Source organism: Arvicola amphibius, chromosome 10 (assembly GCF_903992535.2).
Source record: "Arvicola amphibius chromosome 10, mArvAmp1.2, whole genome shotgun sequence".
Taxonomy (NCBI): Eukaryota; Metazoa; Chordata; class Mammalia; order Rodentia; family Cricetidae; genus Arvicola; species Arvicola amphibius.
In genome coordinates this window covers 45,394,984-45,417,147 of record NC_052056.1, presented here as the reverse complement: position 1 = coordinate 45,417,147, position 22,164 = coordinate 45,394,984, and the positions used below count along the sequence as shown (strand labels likewise).

The 22,164-nt window shown below is 40.9% G+C and overlaps 1 protein-coding gene across 3 annotated transcripts in view; it reads right to left on the bottom strand.

The window, feature by feature from the left end:
* The window catches only part of Usf3 (upstream transcription factor family member 3), a 49,462-nt gene extending 28,001 nt beyond the window's left edge, over nucleotides 1–21,461 (bottom strand). For 2 of the 3 annotated variants that reach the window (XM_038345250.1, XM_038345252.1), the window contains exon 1: nucleotides 21,208–21,461. The gene's annotated coding sequence lies outside the window, so the exon portion shown is untranslated. Of the gene's footprint in view, nucleotides 1–7,528; nucleotides 7,548–21,207 lie in introns of those variants that run through there. The other variant, XM_038345251.1, reaches the window with a different exon arrangement.
* Nucleotides 21,462–22,164: the final 703 nt, after the last annotated feature.

Here is a 22,164-nt window from a genome sequence, read left to right as displayed (position 1 = left end):
CTGGATGGACAGAGACAGCTAGATCCCACAGGCTCAAGGGTCAAAGTCCAAGTCAAACAACAATTCCAGGTTCAGCGAGAGACTTTATATTAAAAGAATTAAAATAAGAGCTGGGCATGGTGGCACACACCTTTAATCCTAGCACTCCAGAGGCAGAGGCAGGCAGATGTTACAAAGTGAGTTCCAGGACAGTGAGGGCTGTTACAGAGAAACCTTGGTCGGGGAAACAAAACAAAATTAAAATACGGTCAAGGATAATGGAGGAAGGTACTCATGGTCAACCTCATATGTGCATGCACAGGTAAGTGTACATGTCCACACATGCACATACACATCATACATACATCATACATCAGACAACATATATACACATGCACACAAAAAGATCTAAAAGGGATATAGATTAGAAAGGAAGAAGTTAAATTATTCTTATTTGTAGATGACATGATTCTATACTTAAAAACCCCATGGAGTTCACACACACACACAATCTGGATCTGACAAACAACTTCAGAAAAGCAGCAGAATACAAAATCTTTGGTATGGTATGTGATTACATGGATGTAATCTCACAGCACTGAGGGGGTTGAGGCAGGAGCACCATGAATCCAGGTCAATTGGAGTTGCACAGTGAGCGCGTGCCAGAGTCAGAAGCGAGGGGCCAGAGGCTGATGCTGTGCTTTCTTTCCTCACTCTTGTTTGTGAGACAGACACTGAGTGACTAGCAGGGCCCAGGGTACTCCTTTCCCTTCCTCCTCAGCACTGGCATTACAGGCATGAGCCCTATGCCTAGCTTTTACATGGGTGTTGGAGCTGTGAACTCAGGTCCTCAAGTACGCAAAGCAAGCACTTAACTGATGCAGCTATCTCCCCACCCTCCACAATTTACATTTCTGATGTTAAAAAACAACAAGAATAAAGGACTACATTACCATAACTCATCATCTACTTACCAATTAACCTACTAATGAAGACATGGCTGTTTTTCGCTTCTTGGCACTAGTGTTAAATAACTCAGGGTCTTAGACCACTTGAGTCACATACACAGCCCAAATGGCATTTTTAATACAATATTTATATGACTAAATAAACATACTACTTAAAATAGTTAAAGTTCCATGAATTTTTAAAGATAAATGCTTAAATTTATATTAATAATCTATGAGTTATTATATCTGCGTGGAAAGAAACAATTACTGGGAAAGCAGCCAAGCTCAGTGGCTCATACATGGTGGTTCTCAGAACTCATGCATCTAATCACATGATCTAGGTGAAACTCAAACACAAATTACAAACATTTTAAATACACCATTCAGTGAGGTTTGACAGATGGATACACTTCTATGACCCAATCCTTATCAAACTACAGATATTATCACCAAAGTTCCTTCTTGGCTTTTCCTAGTCAACCCCTTCCCAGTTTAAAAAGTAATTACTATATTGTTTCCTCCTCTGGATGTTATATAGACATGTTAGCTGAAATTCTCTTGTAGCAAGCTAACACTCAGCTTAATGTAAAAGTATACACTGCTTCTTTTATTTACTGAGGATGAACCTAAACTGTGTATGAACCTGTAACACTACCTTTTTTTTATCCATTTTTCTGTTGATGGACTGCCGCTTTGTTTACTGAATGCCACAGGTGCAAATTATAAACACTGTATGGAAAGACAGCCAGCTGAGCACTTTGCGCTGGTTGATGGTATCTGGACAGTTTCCTAACTAGCAAATGACATATTAGTTGCATGGGGGAGTTTTTTTTCCCCTAAAATAAAGCTCAGGTATGTTCTGATTTGGGGAGGCTACCTTTGCATAGCTTTGTCTAGCTTAGTATTTGGACCCATTCCTCCTGTCTGTGAGGTGCCAGGATCTTCTTGTCCTGTTGCTGCCCAAGACAGGTTCTGCTCTCTGCATCACTAACACATTGCAGGTTGTTAAATCCTGGATTTGCCTGTAGTTTTCTTTGGCCTCTCAGTCTCTGCACTTGCTGCCTTTGGTTACCGACTCTCATAAACTGGGTTCCCCGAAACAACTAATGGGTACGGAGTTTCTTTTCTAGGTAACAACAAAAGTGTTCTAAAACTTTACTGTGACAATGACTATATGACACTGTGGACATCCTAAACCACTGAAGTGGGCGCTGAGTGAAGGAGGTATACAAATGACACCTCAATAATCTTTTTCTTCTCTCTCTCTCTCTCTCTCTCTCTCTCTCTCTCTCTCTCTCTCTCTCTCTCTCATCTCATCTAGCACAGGCTGCCAACAAACCTACTATATAGCCCACTTGGTATTGAACTGATGTTCCTGCCCCAGTCTCCTAAGTGCTAGGATTACAGGTATGAGCTAACACATCAGGCTAGAAAACTTAAAAAGCAAAAGCATCAACCCAAAGCCATGTTAACAAAGAAGCAATCTGATTTAGGGTTTTTGTTTGTTTTTGGTTTTTTTTTTTTGTACAACAAAATTTTCAAGTCACTTGCTTTTCATGTAATTAAAATTTGAAACTGGAATTCTAGTACTAATACAGTTTAAAAGTGAGATTGAGACGGTAAACAAAGCTGGAGTCCAGTTTCAAAGCTTACTACAAAGTCAGAGCAATTCAAATGGAACAGTACTAACACACAGAATACACACATGAATGAAACAGAGTTAGAAATATTCAAGGTAATCCTTTGCCTTTGGGAAACACCTTGATGGGCCTCTTGCAGACCCCTATGCCAAATCCAGTTCAGTCTAGAGGAAATTTATTCCAATTAAAGAACCTAATGCCTATTGCAAGAAACCATACTGCTCTGGATAGTAGAACAGCTATAGAAGAGAGAACAAAAAATTCAGAAGAAACCATAAAGCAAATATTTTGGTAAACTTCTATAAATGATAAAAGACCAAAGTTAAAAATATGAATAAACGGCATTATAATTAAGAGTCTGGTAGACAAAGTGACAGATGTAACAATAATTGCACCAGAATCTTGAAGTCAAAGTGGCCTCTTGAGGAGGTAAATGTTCAACTTTTACTTTTTAGACTGGAACTTTATCTCAGGTAAAACATGAGAATGTATAGGATCAGAAGAACAGAGAGGGGGCTAGAGAGATGGCTCAGTGGTAGAGCACTGACTGTTCTTCCAGAGATCCTGAGTTCAATTTCCATCAACCACATAGTGGCTCACAACCATTTATAATGAGATCTGGTGCCTTCTCTGGCCTTCAGACATACATGCAGGCAGAACATTGTATACATACATAATTAATTAATTAAAAAAAGAACAGAGAGGAAAATTAAAGCCATATATGGCTAACATAGCAATGAATTTATTGTTACAACAATGGAATACCCAGATTAATAGTCCTCCAGTCTTAGAAATAAACCATAAATTAACATATGTTTCTGGGAAAATATTAAATTTTTTATCTTTTTAAGTTTTTAAAATTTATATTACATACCAACCAGTTTCTGCTCCCCCCTCTCCTCTGGTTCCCTCTCCCAACCATCTTTCATGACAAAGCAAGATTTAAACAATACCTATCCACAAATCAAGCATTACAGAAAGTAGTAGAAGAAAAACTCCAGCCCAAGAAACTCAGTTACAACCACAAAAACACAGGCAAAAGATAATCTCACAACAGCAAAACCCAAAGAAGAGAAACACACACTACCACCACTATTACCAACCCCCCCTCAAAAAAAATAACAGGAATTAAGAATCACTGGTCAATAGCATCTCTTAATATCAATGAATTCAATTCATCAGTACACAGACACAGATAACAGAATGGATATGAAAACAGGATTCATCCTTCTGCTGCATACATGAAACACACCTCTACTTCAAAGACAGACATTACCTCAGAGTAAAGCGTTGGGGGAAGATTTTCCAATCAAATGGACCTAAGAAGGAAGCCAATGTAGCTATCCTAGTATCTATTAAAATAGACTTCAAACTAAAACTAATCAAAAGAGATGGAGAAGGACATTTCATATTCATCAAAGGAAAAATCCATCAAGATGAAGTCTCACCTGTGAACATATTCCCCAAATACAAGAGCACCCACATTTGTAAAAGAAATGTTCCCAAAGCTTAAATGACACATCAAACCCCCACTCTCACCAATGGACAGGTCTGTCAGACAGAAACTTTTCTGAATTCTAATGAGAAAACAATAACAGCTGTGAGCAGACACTTGATATTAGAAAAAAACTGCTGAATTAAATCAGTCTGTATACATTAAAGATGTGTTGACCTCAGAATGGAAACCAGAAAATGTGCTACACTGGGGATGAGGTCTTTCTTTTTTTTGTTTTTTTTTTTCTTGTTTTTTTGAGACAGGGTTTCTCTGTGGCCTTGGTGCTTGTCCTGGCACTCGTTCTATAGACCAGGCTGGCCTCAAACTCACAGAGATCCATCTGTCTCTGCCTCCAAAGTGCTGGAATTAAAGGTGTGCACCACCACCATCCAGAAAGGTCTTTTGTTTCCACACTAGAAGAAAAGCTATAGATACCATCAAAACTGATGAAGATTAGATTTGAACAAGAGAGACTACTTGATTAGAAAAGGCAATAGTTCATTCAAGAGTGTGACCATTCAATCTAAACTAACTTAAAAGACTAAGAAATGCTTTTCATTTGATCAGATATGACTTGTCAAAAGGGAAATTCCCCAAAGTTAGAGTTGGGGCAGGGTTTTGCTTTTGTCTTTTCAGGAAAATGAAGATATCTAACTAAGGAATCTGAAGACCACTGGACAAATGAGATATTTGAAGAAAAAGGACAAATCAGCCAGAGAAAATGTCCCAAGAAAAAGAGTAAATTGCCTACTGGTAGATCACATCTCCAACAGGATAAAATTTCATAAATTTTCCCAAATGTTTGTTTCTGCTGTTCTTCACAGACATATAATAATACAAATGGTCTTTTTGTAGTCCCAGTTCAGTTAAAAATTAAAGCTGGCTTTGGGGTTGAAGCATGACTCCTTCTCAAAACCCAAGCATGTTTGTTAAAGGAAAGTCTAAAATCTCTGTTTCATGTCAGAAGAGCCACCTGATATGGATAAAAGAAAAAACAAAATTATGGGACTATTCTATTGCCACTAACCTCATGATTCTTTGGTTTTATTTTTGACTCTTTATAACTTTTTTAAGGTATAAATATTTTCTCAAAATTTATAAAAATTAATATATTTATGTTTTAAACTTTTTGTCAGATAATAATGGCCATATAGAGCACTAACTAATTCTAGAGGAAAAAAAAAAGCTTAATCTAGCTTCCTGTACATGATTTCGGGTTTGGGCCTCTCTCAGGTAACTAATAATTAAGTTTTTATATTCTAGATGTACATAACAAATTATGGTCCTTTAACCTGTTTGAGATTTGCTGCATATTACATTTAAAATACTTAAGTTTTCTACAATGAACCATGACCATGACTAACAGTGACCTTTGAAGTCTCCAAAAGGAGAATGAAATCCCACAACGATTCCACCTGGATTGTGGTAATGTCACTAAGATGACCAACACCACCCAAAGAATGGCTTTGGACTACAAACTGCCCAGGACAATTTCAAGATATATAGCTGAGATGATCCAGCCTAACAGATTACTCTACCCAGGACTTAAAATAAGCCCTTCACTTTCCCATCACACAGAGACTGGACAACAAACCATAAAGTTAGCTCTCCCAGGACTTGACAATTAAACCCCCCCCCCTTTTTAGATGCTAACGATGCCATCACCCCAGACAACAGGAAGTAATTTTAAGGGTGTGAGTTTAGGGGGATGGGCTACAAGTTGTTACTGGTAATGGTCAGGAAAAAAGCTGAACAAAGGAGTTTACATTCAGGGATCTTGTTCTGAAAACAAAAACGGGGACACAGAGATAACAGGATAAAAGGGTAGATTACTGAATCTAATTTAAACCAAAAGAGCAACTACTAGTCTTAAATATTTTACATTGGTATGGATTTTTATATATTCATATAAATTTGAGGATATTTTTATGTTGTATGTGTTTCTACTCTTGCTTGAGGTATTTTTGTATACTGATACAAATTTAAGGTTGTTGAAGGTATTGTACCTATACAGCTTATTTAACAATGCAATGTAAATTTCCAGTCCTTGAAAGTTAATATAAACTATTTAGGATAATAAAGAAATACAGGTCAATAGTCACCTATCACAATCAAATGTGTAGTCATGTTAGCTAAGTTTTCAAGGTCAAACAGAGATATATTTTTGATAGACAGGTCATCGTCAGACACTTCAGAGATCTACAGATTATGGCATTTAAGATGTTTCATTAACATAAGTTTTTTTTTTTAATGAAAATGAGACATGTCTGCTTCTGGCAGTACCAGTCTACTTTAGAGAAGATGATGGGCAACAAAGAAAGTCCATATGGAGTTCACTTTCTTTGTTGCAAACATTATCTACTGGGCAAGAAAGTGCCCTTGCCTTGACTGCTGACAGTATGATGTCCAAATTAGACAGCAGGACACAAAAGAAAGTGACTGACAAACTTTGCCAAGACAAGGAGGGGCAGTCCTTTAAAAACCCGTTACATGGAAAGTCTGTCAGATATTACAGGCCTGTAGGCTGAAGATGGATGCCTCAATGTTACAGAGGAGCCTTAGGTGACTTTACAGGCAGCCAACTCTTTCTGCCATGTCTTAATGTGGAAGTTATTTGCTCTGTACTTCCTGTTCACTCATGTAATATTTGCTTCTTGGGTCTCTGGTGGAGCTGAAGACTAGATAATTATAGTTTTCCTTGTAATCAAATTCAGAAAAGAAACTCACAAAAGAGGTATAAAGTTTATAAGGTTGGGAATCAAAAAAAGATAGTTTGGGGTGAGTAATGGAAGTTACGATAGTAAGTGAATTAGGTACAAAACTTTGTACTCAGCAAGATAGGGTAGATAATGAAATGTTTACTCTGAATTTGCCAAATGCGAATGGACTGGACTTTATTAATGTAATTCTTGCCTATATTTATTTGTATATAGATACTGTACTTATTGTATATAGTTTTACTATGTTATTTAAAACCTTCACTTTTATTTAGACAAAAAAGAGGAGATGTGTGGTATTTTGATTGTGTTCTGACAAATAAAACTTGCTTTGAGTTAGAGGACAGAGGTAGCCATTAGAAGACCAAAATTAACCATAGAGGTTCAGAGGACTGTAGACAGATAAGGAACAGGAACTAGTAAGGTGGGGCTGAGATAGGAGCTCAGTCATTTCGGAGGAAGGAATGGAAGAGGTAGGAGGCAACTGGTGGCTGCATTCTGCTTCTCTGATCTTTCAGGTTCTTACCCCAATATCTGATTCCCAATTTTTATTGATAAAGAATAATTAGATAAATACTTCACAGGTCTACCCTATCCAAAAATGGAAAGGAGAGAAGAGGAGAGAGAGAGAGAGAGAGAGAGAGAGAGAGAGGGAGGGAGGGAGGGAGGGAGGGAGGGAGGGAGGGAGGGAGGGAGGACTCAGCAGGTGAAGGTGCCTGATTTCTGAATTAGATCCCCAGGACCCACCTGATGAAAGGAGAGACTGGCCTGACTCCCACAAGTTGTCCTCTGATGTCCACCAAGGCAGCAGAGTACCCTCCCAAAAGAAACAAAATGTAAATAATTAATAGAAAGGGCTGGGCAGTGGTCATACACGCTTTTAATTCCAGCACTCGGGAGGCAGAGACAGATAAATCTCTGTGAGATTGAAGCCAGCTTGGTCTATAAAGAGAATTCTAGGACAGTCAGGACTACACAGAAAAATCCTGCCTTGAAGAACTAAAACAAACCAAATTTAAATAAGTAAATAACTAAAAGAAAGGAAGGCCCGGGAAGGGGATAAGGAAAGAGAAGGAGGAAGGACAGTAGAGGGAAGGATAGGGAAGGGAAAGTGAGCCTGCTGTGGTCACACATGCCTGCTAACCAACACTAGAGGGTGAGACAGGAGCACTACTGTAGGTTTACAGTGATAAGAATGAGGAAAAGCTAAAATATGTCATACTGTTGACAGTGGTTATCCCTGGAAATTGGAGCTGTATAGCAAAGAAAATTTAACTTTATATATTTCTTTATGCTTTGTAAATAGTTTTTTTTTTTGTGCTAAAAGCTTGCTTGTACAGTTTAAAAATAAAATTTAGAAGTGTATCGAGGAAATTATGCTTTTGGCTTATTTCCTTTTTCTAGATACAGTTAGGTGAGATTCACCATGAGAGGCAGTTCTAGTCTGGGAGCAGGACTTTATTATTCCAAGTTCTTGTAACACGAGTCATAGCAGCTCAACTTTGACATTAGTACCAAACATGATGGTGGTGTGATTGATGGGAAGGAGCCAACAAACACTTGAAATATGCAAGATCTCTTTCAGGACTTCAGACAGGTGGCAGTTACAGGAAGCAGAAAAGAGCCTGACATATCAGCCCTTGTGTTCCTCTGGGGTACAGAAAGCAGCTGCTGGAAACAGGTGTAGACAGTGATCCTTTGGTGGAAAAGTACCACTGCTCTGCACCTGCAGAGAGCTATGCTCTGCGGAGCAGTGCTCAGTGATAATCACCCAGAGATGAAGCTGTGTTCGTTTGCACAAATACATTTCATGGTGTTTGCTCCATGTCAAAGTCATTTAAGCATTTTAGGGCCAGAGTGTGTCCTGGACATTAAGCAATAAATGAGTCTATATCCAAAGATTTATAGATGGTGTGAGTTGAACCATGTGGAACTAGTTATAGCACATCCCAGGAAAAGGGTTTTTAGCCCAAAATACTGGAGAAGACAACTGCAAATAAGCAGTTAGCCAAAGCATTAAGCTGGATGCTGAGTTAGAGCATGTGTCTATGTGGGGTTGGAACTGTTGAATAACAGCTTTGAGTGTTTGGTAAAATGGAGAAATGACTTGTGTTCAATATAAGGAAAAATGCAGAGTGGCTTATGGACTATGATTTGTGAAAAATTTGGTGCAGAAAGGAAGAAAATTTGCAAAAGAATTCACAGTAATTGTGTTGGGAGATGCGGTAGAGAACAGTCTGAATGTTTAAGCAATTGATTCCTAGGCATGTTTATTATCTTTAGTATAAGAAAAAACTGGAAAAACAAGGTCATCAAAGTAAGTAGACCTCATTTTTGTTAGAGAGCAGAAGATTTGATCTAAACTAGAGATTGAAGTTTAGTTGTGGCATAATTTCCATGAGTTACACCGTCATCAAGTAGGGTAAAGTGATTCACTGAAGAGGAGTAAGGGGACAGGGGATGCAGGAAGACACATGAGAGTAGTGGGGAATTAATATGACTAAAGCACATTGTGTGCATTTGTGAAATGTCATAATGAAACCTACTACATACAATTAATACATGCTAATAAAATGTGTAATCATTCCATAAAACATCTAGTGGTGGTGCACACCTTTAGTCCTAGCACTCAGGAGGCAGAGGCAGGTGGATCTCTGGAGTTTGAGGCCAGCCTGGTCTACAAGAATTAGTTCCAGGAGAAACCTTGTGTCGAAAAACCAAAAATCAAAGAAACAAAAACCTTTAGAATGGTCTAAACAACAACAAATGAGAATTAATTAAGTATTAAGGGCTGAAAAAGATTACATTTAAAAGTAAGGTATCGGGGCTGGGGAGATGGCTCAGAGGTTAAGAGCACTGTCTGCTCTTCCAAAGGTCCTGAGTTCAATTCCCAGCAACCACATGGTGGCTCACAACCATCTGTAATGGGGTCTGGTGCCCTCTTCTGGCCTGCAGGCATACACACAGACAGAATATTGTATACATAATAAATAAATAAATATTTTTTTAAAAAAGTAAGGTATTGGGGCTGGGGAGATGGCTCAGAGGTTAAGAGCACTGTCTGCTCTTCCAAAGGTCCCTAGTTCAATTCCCAGCAACCACATGGTGGCTCACAACCATCTGTAATGGGGTCTGGTGCCCTCTTCTGGCCTGCAGGCATACACACAGACAGAATATTGTATACATAATAATTTTTTTAAAAGTAAGGTATTATAACCTTTATTCATTCATTCAGTCAGTCACTCATTTATTTGTTTTTGTTTTGTTTTGTTTTATTTGAGACAGGGTCTCTCTTCATAGCTCTGGCCATCTAGAACTTGCTTTGTAGACCAAACTGGCTGTGAACTGACAGAGATCTACCTGCCTCTGCCTTCTTAGTGCTGAGATTAAAGGTGTGTGCCACTAAACCCAGTTTATTTTAAAGATTTATCTTTATTCTATGTGTATGAGTGTTTTGCCTGCATGTGCACCTTATGTGTGTAGTGACCATTGGGACAGGAGGGCATTGGATACTCTGGAACTTTTTGTTTCAAGCCAACCCTCACTATCCAACAGGAGCCTGTCTTCATGGGGCTGGAGGGTGGCATAGTGATAAGTGCACTGCTGCTCTTCCAGAGAACTTTAGTCCCCAGCACCCACATGAAGGCTCACACCCTCTCTAACTCTAGTTCCAGAGGATCAGAAACATTCTTCTGGCCTCTCAGGGCACTAGGCATACACATGGTGTGCACGTGTACACACAAGCAAAACATACAGGCACATAAATAAATAGTAAAATCTTTTTAAGGTTTTAAAAAAAGAACTTGTCTCAAAAAAAGAAAAAAAAATGTTGTGGAGAGGACTCATCCATTAAAAGCATATCCTGTTCCTGCAGAAGACCTGGGCCAGGTTCTCATAACCATATACCTCCAGTTCCAGAGGGATCTGGTTGGTACCTCTGGCCTTTGTGAGCATCAGAACTCACATGCACATACCCACACAAGAAATACATACATACATTAATAATAAATCTTAAAATAAGTAAATATGTCAGTCAACAAAACTATCTAATAAACAAACCGCACTTACAATCTCCTCCCCTCCCACTATAAAAGTTTTAACACACTCTACTGCCCATCAATAACTGCCCACCAGTCTTCTGCTAGGGACTCACTAAAACTGTCTGGGATTTTAGTACTAAATGTGAGAGTTCTCCTAGGTCTATAGCCCATGCCTTAAGATCACGTACATTTTCTTTGTCGTATGAACAGTAATTTGGAAGAATCCCTTGCCCTGCTATACACACTGCTGCTTTAAGTTTGCTTTAAGTTTCTAAAATCTTTCTGGTTTTTAGAGACTTCTTTTTCATAGCAATCCACTGCTTTTTTTATTTATAGAAATAGCAGTCTCTCAAACCTTTGAGGATATTTTGGGACAAAAAATTCCTTTATGTTATATTCAATTTAATTTCTCTAAGATTAATTTATCTGTTGGACTTGGTCTCTGGTTGATTCTCCTTAAATACATAATAATTCTTGGTTAACCAATGACTGGCATTGGTTTTCCCAACACAGCTGTGATCAATTACAGCTGAGCTGTAAAAAGCATATTTCCCCTGGATGTGGCGAAATACACCTGTAACCTCCAGATTTAGGAGACTGAGCCATGAGATAGAACTTTTCAAGTCAGCCTGGAGTACACAGCGAAACCCAATCTTTAAAAACTCCCTAGGCAGCCAGGTGGTGGTGGTACACACCTTTAATCCTAGCACTCGGGAGGCAGAGGCGCACAGATGGTCTACAAGAGCTAGTTCCATGACAGGCTCCAAAGCTACAGAGAAACCCTGTCTCAAAAACAAACAAAATACCTTCTTAGGCCTATGCACCTCAACTAAGAACCACTTGATAAAATATTTTATGTTTTATGTATGTATGTTTGTGTGTATACATGTCACATGACAGCAAGTGCTCACAGAGCCAGAAGGAGTTTGATCCCCTGAAACTAGAGTTATAGGCAATTGTGAGCTGTCTGGTGTGGGTGCTGGGAACCAAACTCAGGTTCTCTGGAAGAATAGCAAACACAACCATCTCTCCAGCCCCTAGAATCACTGTTTTAATATATGTGAAAATCATTCCTCCTTGCCAAGAATGTGTATGCTGAGTGCAGGCATTTTAGTGATCGGAAGTATATGTGAGTAGAAGTCAGCAGCCAGATGTGCCTCTGCAGGAAAGGACTCCATGATCACAGTGGCATCAGAATTCTCTAAGATATGGCCATGCTGTTCTCCTTGGCTCTACAAAGCCCATCCTTTACACTGTGTGAATATATGTCATTGTGATTGGTTTAAGAAGCTGACTGGCCAATAGCTGGACAGGATAAGGTTGGATGGAAGAACCAAACTGAGAGTGCTGGAAGAAGGGAGTTGAGAGTAGATGCAGAGTGAGGCAAGATGGGCATGCTATACTAAGAAAAGGTACCAAGTCACGTGGCAAATAATAGATAAGAAATATGGGTTAATTTAAATGTAAGAGTTAGCTAGTAACAAGCCTGAGCTATAAGCTGAACATTTATAATTCATATATGTCTCCATATTGGCTATTTGGGAGCAGCTTGCAGGACAGAAATTTCTACCTATACTATCTAGCTCTACAAAGCCCATGCTGGAACTGTCCCTAATTTATACTGGCATACTATAATAGGTACCAGTTCTATGTCATACAATGCCTTGACAAATAGCAGTTCAGGGAAGAAAGCATGAGGACCTGAGTTCTGGTCTCTGGCACCCACACAAAAAGCAAAACACACAAACCCTCAGCACAAGAGAGATATCAACATGTATATCTCCAGGTTTGAAATAAACAAACAGTGGAGCACAACCAAGGATAATACCCCAAGTCATTCTTGGGTCTTCAGATGCATATACACGTGTGCTCAGGCATGTGCATACAAGAAAACACAGAAAAAAACCACAACTCCCAAAATGGTTCCGAGCCATTACCACTGTATTCACTAATACAATTGCTATCATGTATCCTCGACTTATCCTTCACTCACGTTAGTGAGTGATCCCTACAGTGCCATGAAAGCAGCCTCTGATGTCAGACTCAGCATCAAATCTCAAGGCTGACATTTGCCATTTAGTTTAGAAGCAAGCACTCATCACTTTCGAGATCCTCAAGCTTGAAGTCAGGAGACTCTCGGCAATCCCCAGAAGACAATAGTGACTGTACAGGTGCAGTTAGCAGGCCAGCAACACAGCTACTTCATAGCAGGAGCTCAGCAAGTTAGCTAACTTTTTCTCCCCCAAGCCCCCATGAAAAGACAGGTGTGAGCTGCTCTGAGTCCCTGCACCGGATAATTTTCCATGTTCATAAATCTTTCACCTCTCTGTAATTTTCAGTTCTCAGCTCTTCCCTCAGCAACAATTTATTGCTTCCTTTATATTCAAACTTTTGCTTATAAAATGCAAAGATTTTCTTCACATTCAACAAAAATATCTGCTTTTTCTGTGTACCCTTCCACTTCATTTCACTCCACAGAACTTCCTCTCTCCTTCACTGGCAAATCCTTCCTGACTCATGACTGTTTGCTTTAGGATTGCTCAAGCCAATAGAAATACTCTCTTGGAGGCCAAGGACAAATTTCATCAAATCAAAGATCTTCCTGAAATTCCATCCCTTGTGTTGTCTTACTCTTTTCTCACTTAAGTGTTTTTGTTTCTTAGTAGGAATCCTTGTCTCTTTCTCATTTGAGTTCCCAAGTTCACTACTCTCTTTTATGTTTATTTTCTTCCATAAAAGGTTCCTGATTTTTTTTCTGGCTAAAACCATTATATTGTATATTATATAATATATACTATAGGTGTATATATACAAAGCTTCCTTTCAACTCTCATCTTGCTCTACATCTGCAGATAGGCAAAGCTCTAATTAGAACATTCAAAACAAATGAAGAAGCCTATTTGGTACATACTGCCTCACACTGTAAGACACTTCATTCAAAGCCTCCATTTTATCAATTAACCTGGCTCTAATCTCAAAACAAAACAAAAAAATAAATTCAGATCTCTTTACCAAGTGATGTCATCTTTATCCCATTTACTTTCTCTGTTCATTACCATGTTAGTTCAGGCCCTTTTTACATGTCTGGCTCTCAACCCTCTTCTTGCTCTTCATGGGTTTTATACCCATCCCAACATTCCGCTGATCCTTCCTTCTAATTCACCAAACTCCATCATATTCCGCATGCTCCAGAACTTACAGCACCATCAGCCCTCTATACACAGAGTTCCATATCCATGAATCCAACAATTCTTGAACCAAAAGTATTGAAAGAAATTTTTAGCTATACTGAATATACATACTGACTTTCACCCTTGTTATTATTTTCTAAAGTAAAATACAATACTGGCCTGTACTGTAATATTTGGGACACCGAGGCAGGAGCATAAAAAGTGTGAGGATAGTCCTAACATAGCAAGATCATGTCCACAAAATAAACCTCAAGAGAAATCACAGTATTAATAGATATAGCCATATACTGCATAATGATGGTTAGTTACTCACATCCACATATTCAACAGTGGCTCCTAAATTGGAATGGAGCTGAAGATTTCTACTACCTCTTATTTTACTATGTTTGCACATGTTTATATATATAAGCACCACCATGTTATGATTGTCTATAATACTCATGACAACAATGTGGTAGATAGGTTTATAGCCTGGGAGAACAGAGCACAGCCTGTTACACATTTAACAGGCTATACACTATTGGTCTTGTAAGAGTACACCATACGATGTCCACATAATAATAAAATTACCTTCATGCACTCCTCAGACTGGATTCCATCTTCATAATATGTAACTTTTTACAGCATTTAATTTATATAAAATGTTATAAATAATCTACAAACAATTTAAAGTATATAGGAGGATGTGCATAGGTTATACAAACATGAAAACACTATGCCATTGTGCATGAGACTGAAAATTTATTTAATTTCTTTAATCATGTGCATCTGTGGGGCAGGGTATGTACACCTGAGTGCAGGTGCTTCAGAAGACCCGAGGTGCCAGATTCCTAGAAATGGAGCTAAATATGGTTGTGATCCACTGCACATGGGTGCTGGGAACCAAGCAGGAGTCCACCGAAAGCACAGTGTATACTCTTAGACACTGGGCCATCTGTCTAGATCCCTAAACGATACTTAAATTTCTGCACCTATGGAGGAACCTAGAACAAATTCTACCTGAATACCGAAGAACAACTGACTCATGCCCAACTACATCACATCTAAAGTCTGGATCCTGGCTTTAGGTCTCACCTATCCGCATCTATCAGGCACAACACAGAAGGCAGGGTGAATAGCTGATCCAGACATTTACTCTCCATCCTAACCTACTCAGATTTGCTCTTCCTGTTCTCCTTATTGGTAAGCTCATTTTCCCTAAGTTCATGCTTTGCTCTCACTGAAATGACATTTTTATCTTTTGTGGCTTGTCCAACTCCTACCAATCCTTCAAAATCCAAGGTAAGTCTGTCCATGACCAAGTTTCCTAATATTTCTAGCTAACACCAACCCTCTTCCTGTACTCTGGACTCCACAACTCTACTTGGTAACATCTTGGTTACTTGGTAACCTCTTACATCATGTCTCTTTTCTCTTTCTGATAATTTACTCTCCTTACCCTATTGGTGCTTTTCCATTACAATATTTCCTTACTCATTTTTCTCCATCTGAAAGGCTTCGATGATTTCTTTTCTGGGCCTATCTCCTTTTGTCTGAGCACAAGGCTTCTTGAAGAACTAACTTACACTTGCTCCCCTCTCCTCTTATTTTTCATTTACTCTTCAGCTAGTGCTGACTTTCATTCCAAAAACTGCTTACAGCAAGCTCATCAAAGACTCAACACTGCCAAGCACAGCCCATGTGTAAAATACCTGCAGCTCAAGCTGTCTGGTGGCATATCCTGTGCCTCTTTTGAAGAGCTTCTCCACCCCACTCTAGAACTCAAGCAGGACTTCAAACGTGGGCTGCCACCAAAAGTGTGGTACAGCACTAACCATAAGACTCCCTGCACGAGAAGGAACGCTGGTTGGGGCTGACTTAGCCCTGTGAGCATTTCCTAACTTTCCCAATTCATAAATCTCTATTTTCTTACATTAGTCCAAGTTAAATTCTGTTGCTAATAATTAAAGAGAAATTAGTCCTGAATGTGGAGGTGTACCTCTCTTAGTCATACCGTCTTTTATTCTTCTCTCCCCATTCTCTGTTGCTTCTGCTGTTTATGAAATGACAGCAACTAACGTGAGAACTCTTTCACCAAGTATGGGAGGTAAAGCTGTTTAGAGCCCTAATCAGCCACACAACAGGCAAAAGAAAACGATGAGTCTTTCCTAGACAATGATGGTGATGATGATGATTATTAATAATATTACTATTATAATATCACAGGTTAATTTGGCAGCCAACAAATGCTGCAATGAGTCCCTTAATTATCTGATGTTCCACAGGCCTCCCCAAATTTTCTTACAAGCTGAGCTCAGTATTTACTATTTCAGTATTCGCTTTAGCACCTACGGTGTTGCGCAAATGTAAGTACTCAATAAATACTTGATGAACTGAATTAAAAACACAGTATTAGCACATTAATAGGAGCAACTTATCATGGCCTACTGATCTAATTAAAAGATCTGGCCTTCTGAAATAGCACAACTGTACCCACTTGGAAAATTTAATGAGAAAAAGAAAAATTATCCAATTGAACAATTAACAGTTTTCCTATTAGCAAGAGTTTCACAAATATTTTATGGATAATAAGCTCAGAGAAAAATGCTCAAGGTGTATGTACATATGGAAGACTATACCTTTAAGGGGTCTTTATGAAAAATCTATAACTGAAGTTAAGACAATATGTAGTAGCAAAATCAATTAATGTCAAATCAACCTTTTTTGTTTTGTTTTTCAAGACAGGGTTTCTTTGTGTGGCCTTGGCTGTTCCAGTACTAGCTGTGTAGACAAGTCTAGTCTCAAACTCTGAGATCTGCCTGGCCCTATGTCCCAAATGCTGGGATTAAAGGCATGTGCTACCAATGTCCAGAATCAACTAAATTTTTGTTAAAGATGTGTGTATATACTCTTTGTATATAATAAAATACGGCAGTCAAATTTAACACACTTTTTAAAAATTTTGTGTGTGTATCTGTAAATGAAAAATTCATTCCTAGAGGCTACAGCTCCTATGGTTGCAATGTTCTAGCTCTGCCATATTGCATCTAGGAATACAATGCAGATCATGCCCTTGAACATAGAGGCCCTGAAAAGTAGCAGTCAAATAAACAGATTACCTGTGGCAATCTATTAAGTTTTACCACAGAAATAAGTGGACTGGAGACACGAAAAAGAAAATAATCAACCTGTTGAAAAAAATCGAGAAAATATAAGGGAAAAAAAAAAAACCCTGAAAGCAGGACCTGGTGGAACACAACCATAATCCCAGCACTTGGAGTCAGAGGCAGGTATATCTCAAGTGTTTGAGACCAGCCTGGTCTACATAGGGAGTTCTGGGATAGCCAAGGCTACTTAAGAGACACTGCCTCAAAAAAAAAAAAAAAAAAAAAAGAAACAAAAGCAACCACTGACAACAACAAACCTGTGCATCCATACAGCCAACAGTAACTGAATACAGGAAAGACACCGCTGAGAGACAACAGGAGTGTCTCAAAACCATGGCTATAATGAGTCCTAGAGTGTCCTAAGCCACAAAAACAAAATGCCCCTTGCTATTGAACTGTAAAAGAAAGAAACAAGAATATATGTTAAATATACCCACACTATCAGTACAAAGGGAGTCTTGTAAACATGTAGTTTGAAAGTCCAAAGAGAGTTTATCATAAAAACAGGCCAAGATGTGGGAGCCATCTTTCCTAGATAAGTGTAGCTAGCACCCCTCATCAAAGACACCTCTCTTTACAGCGATGGAGACATCCCCCCCCCCACACACACCCACACCAAAACACAAAACTGGACACAATGCAGAGAACAACAGATTAGAGGGAGCAAGCTCCAGCAGATACATCTATATCACAGCTCCTGCATCTGGTTCAGGGAACACCATGGAAAGGGGTAGGAAAGACTGTAAGACCCAGAAGACCAAGAAGTCTGTTGTGATATGGTCTCTCCTGGGCTGCGTAAGCAAGCTCAGAACAATGGCAACATCAGTGGGCATGCTAGTGTGGAAGGGAGAAAAGCATCATGTTCCCACCCCTACAGGAAGAACTACAGGCTGCTGGGAGAAGGAGAATTAGCCTCACCCAGAGACGAAGCCCCTTACTGGTTATTAAATGCAGAGTGGTCAGACTTAAAACTATATAAACACCACCAACAAAAACGCTCAGAAGATTGTATTTATATATACCATGCACACACACACTTATATATACAATATATGTATGTAACAAGCAATAATAAAGAAAAAGAGGCTATCAACGAGGTAGAGGACGTGGGAGGGGTTTGACGGAAGGTAGCTGGGAAGAGCTAGAAGGAGGAAAAGGAGAGGAAAAAGTGATAAAATTCTATTTCAGTTAAAAAAAATAGCTAAGTGGTGGTGATGCACATCTTTAATCCCAGCACCTGGGAGGCAGAGGCAGGTGATTCTCCATAAATTTGAGACTGTGTGGTCTACAGAGTGAGTTTCAGGACACCCAGGGCTACACAGTGAAGCTCTGTCTCAAAAAAAAACAAAACAAAACCAAACTAAACCAAACAAATCAACATTGAAAGAAAAACAAAAATTAGGGTAGTCTCTCTGAAGACACTTCATAAAATGTAAAATTAAAAATTTTAAATTTTTGTTGTTAGCCGGTGTTGGCAGGCACCTTTAGTCCCAGCTCTGAGGAGGCAGAGGCAGGCAGATCTCAGAATTCAAGGCTAGTCTTGTCCATAGAGCCAGTTCCAGGACAGGCAGAGCCACACAGAGAAACCCTGTCTTGAAAAACAAAACAAAATTTGTTGTTTGCTTGGTAAAATGGCTTAGCAAGTACTTGCTGCCAAGCCTGGCAATCTGAGTCCAGACCCACACAGCAGAAAAGAGAAGTGACTCTCAAGTTATCCTCTGAGCCACATACATATATACATACACACACACACACACACACACACACACACACACACACACACACACACTGTGGCAAAAATAAGCCTCTCTCTCTCTCTCTCTCTCTCACACACACACACACACACACACACACACGTGCACGGGCACATTCTTTCTCTCTCCCCCTCCCTCCCTCCCTCCCTCCCTCTCTCCCTCCCTCCCCCCTCCTTCCCTCCCTGTCTCTCTCAATAAATGTAATGAAACACTAAAACTTCTGTTGGTGCCAAGTACGAAGACATGAAGACACATTCCTAATCCCAACACTTGGGTGATAAAGGCAAAGGATTGGTGCAAATTCAAGGTCAGCCTAGGAGCAAAAAGAGATCTGTATCAATTATACCAACACACACTATACCAATACACACATATATGTGCATGTATATACCAAAGATTACATTATTTAAGAGGTCTGTCGCACAATTACTTAGACTCTACACTACATATTTTTGATAGGTAAGGGAATTACGAGTAGGGATCCATATCCTGAGAAACACCCATGTTACCAAGAGCAGGGATCTAAATTGTATTATCTGTGGGAGTTAGGGGGTCCAAAGGTTCACACGGAAGGCTTTAGGGCAACAGTTGAATACAACTGAAGGTTTGCCATGGAAAGCCCTGGAATACAAGCACAACAGTCTGGACATTGTGCCAAGCTTAAAGTAATTTTCAGTCCTGGCTGCTGAGCAGAATTGCCTGGAGAGTGTTAAGAAGTATACCCACAGCCTACCTCCCTCCAGGTCAAAGGTAATGGCTGTGAAATGAAATAGGGTGATTATAAAAAACAGTCCAGTTTAGGAAGCACTGAGCTTGACCACAGGAAGGAACGATGTGAGATAACATTAAGGTCTGGGTTTAAAGGCAGTGGTTCTGAGCTTGCTACTTGTGGAAACTTCTCTTCCAACCTGAGTTAAATAGTGTTTCCTGCACAAGCAGATCACTGTAAAATCTGTGACTTTTTTTTTTAACTTCTGTGATGTTCCATAGAACACTAAGCTACAAAATAACTATTCTAAGTGGCCTTTACCACTCGGCAAGGAAATGTGCTAGGTCTCATCCATGCCCAAACTTCACAAAACTACTTTTAAGTACGCAGAGACTCTAAGTCATACTATTTAGACTAGGTGCCCAACCTTTTGACATTGTGACACAACCTAGTCATTTACACAGTCACCCTCGGGAGCCACGTGATCAGATTAAAACAAACAAACAAAAACAAAAAACCTAAGGTATTGAATAAATTTTTAACTTTGTGTTGGGCCACATGCATGTTTATTCTGGGTCACATGGGCCTTTTGGTGAGACATGCTTGACACAGTTTTTGTTTACTACTCTTGGTTTCAGAAAGTGGAATGATTACAATGTATCTTACTTATTTTGCAACAAATACTTTCAGTGTACTTCCCAAACAAATGGAAACACCGTATCTACACAGCAAATCAAGAGTCCTGGGGAAAGGAAAACGTCACTAGGGTGACTGTTCAGAGGGCAGAGACCACAAAAAGCAAGGCAGGCTGGCCATGAGGAAAAGGTGCTGCAAAGTCCACTCACCATAGTTTTCTTAAGCAATTTGCCCACTGCTACCCGTAAAGTTAGCCAGAACTGTCCTGCATTTTACTTTACTTAGTGGGTAAAATGTTACTCGAACATTCGTTAGGATTTGGCAGTTAGTTTTATGTGATCTCTTATCTGCAGACGAGGTCAATAAAGAAAAATAAGCCATGAGAGAACGCAATAGTCAAAGCGTCCAACCTCAGCAAGAGCCCAGAAAACTCATGCTTGTTCAGGAAATAGGAAATCAGATGAGCTAGCCATTCGCTTGGACCAGGGCTGTTCAGAAGCAAAAAGATGAGCTTCTAAAACGAAAACGCCAACCTAACTCTCCGACACAGGGGTGAAAGTTACAAAAGCAGGCAGCACGAGTTTGACTAGTGGGTCAGAAGGAAAGTCAGTAGACGAGGAAAGAGATGGAAGAGATGGCAAAAGGTGAAGGAGGCGGGCAAAGGCCACCTGGTGAGGACCTGGCAGCCCAGTTCTTTATGCACCCAGGACAGCATGGGGCCTCTGTCCGCCGGTGCGAACCGGGGCGGGGTGAGACCCCGCGGGCCTGGCACCGAGGGTGCGGGCAGGCCAAGGTGAAGAAGGCGCTCGCCCCGGGCCAGGGGCACTCAGCTTAGCCCTCACCTCCCGCGGCTCGGAGGGGGTGGGTGGAGCTGAGCCCGGGGCCGCCCCCCGGAGCCGCCCCCGCAGCCGCGGCCCAGGCTGTCAGCGCCCCCTCCCGCGGCCACTCACCCGCCGGCGACGCGCTCCCGGCCGCAGTGGCGGCGACCCCCGCCTGGGTCATGATCCCAGGAGCGGAAGGCAGCGGTGTCTGGCCGGCCAGGCGAGCCTCTGGGTCCGCAGCCGCCGCCTGCTTCTGCGGGGCTGGGGGAGCGCGGGCCCGGGCCCTCCTCTCCCCCCGCCCCCGCCGCCTCTCCTCGCGGCCACCGCCGCCGCAGCGAGCCCGAGCCCTCGAGGCCGGAGACCCGGCGGCAGCACGGCCTCAACTTTCCCAGCCCCCCTCCCCCCGCCCCTCCCGCCCCTCCCGCGGCCGCCGCTCCGCACGCGCACAGCCTAGCCTGGATGCGCCTCGCGCCCGCCCCAGCCGACCGGCCAGCCAATCCGATGCTGGGGAGGCTGCCTTCGCAGCCAATCGGCAGCCGGAATGCCGCTGCGCTAGGCTAGAGGGCGGGAGGAGGCGGAGGGAAAAGCTAGGAGGGAACAGGCCTCAGGCGGCCCAATGAACACGGCCGGGGGGCGGAGGTGTGCAAGTTGGGTTGAAAGAACAGGAAATATTCTTAAAGGTAGAGTGACGGGCAGAAAGGAAAGCCAGTAGGTGAATGAGAAAGAGGTAGGCCTGGTTCCTTAAAGGGGAAGCTTTGAGAAGCTAGAAGAGATGTTTTAAGAAACTTCCTTGCTTCCTGCTCTATACTGAGCTTTTGGAATATGTCAGTGTGAGCTTACAAGTGGAAAAAGTGAAGAGGAGGAAGCACCCGAGGCTTTCGGAGATAGACAGGTCCCTTTAGCCTGTGGGGGATCAGAAGGCGGGAAACGGTGAGGGAGAATTCAGTTCTCCGGACTTCTCTTTTGGTGCAAGATTCTTTCAACCCCAAGGCTGCTGGAATTTGTACTGCAGACTCGCTGACGTCCTTTATTTGCCAGAAAGCATGAAGGCCATTTTCAGAAATGACCGGGAGCCCCAGCTAAGGG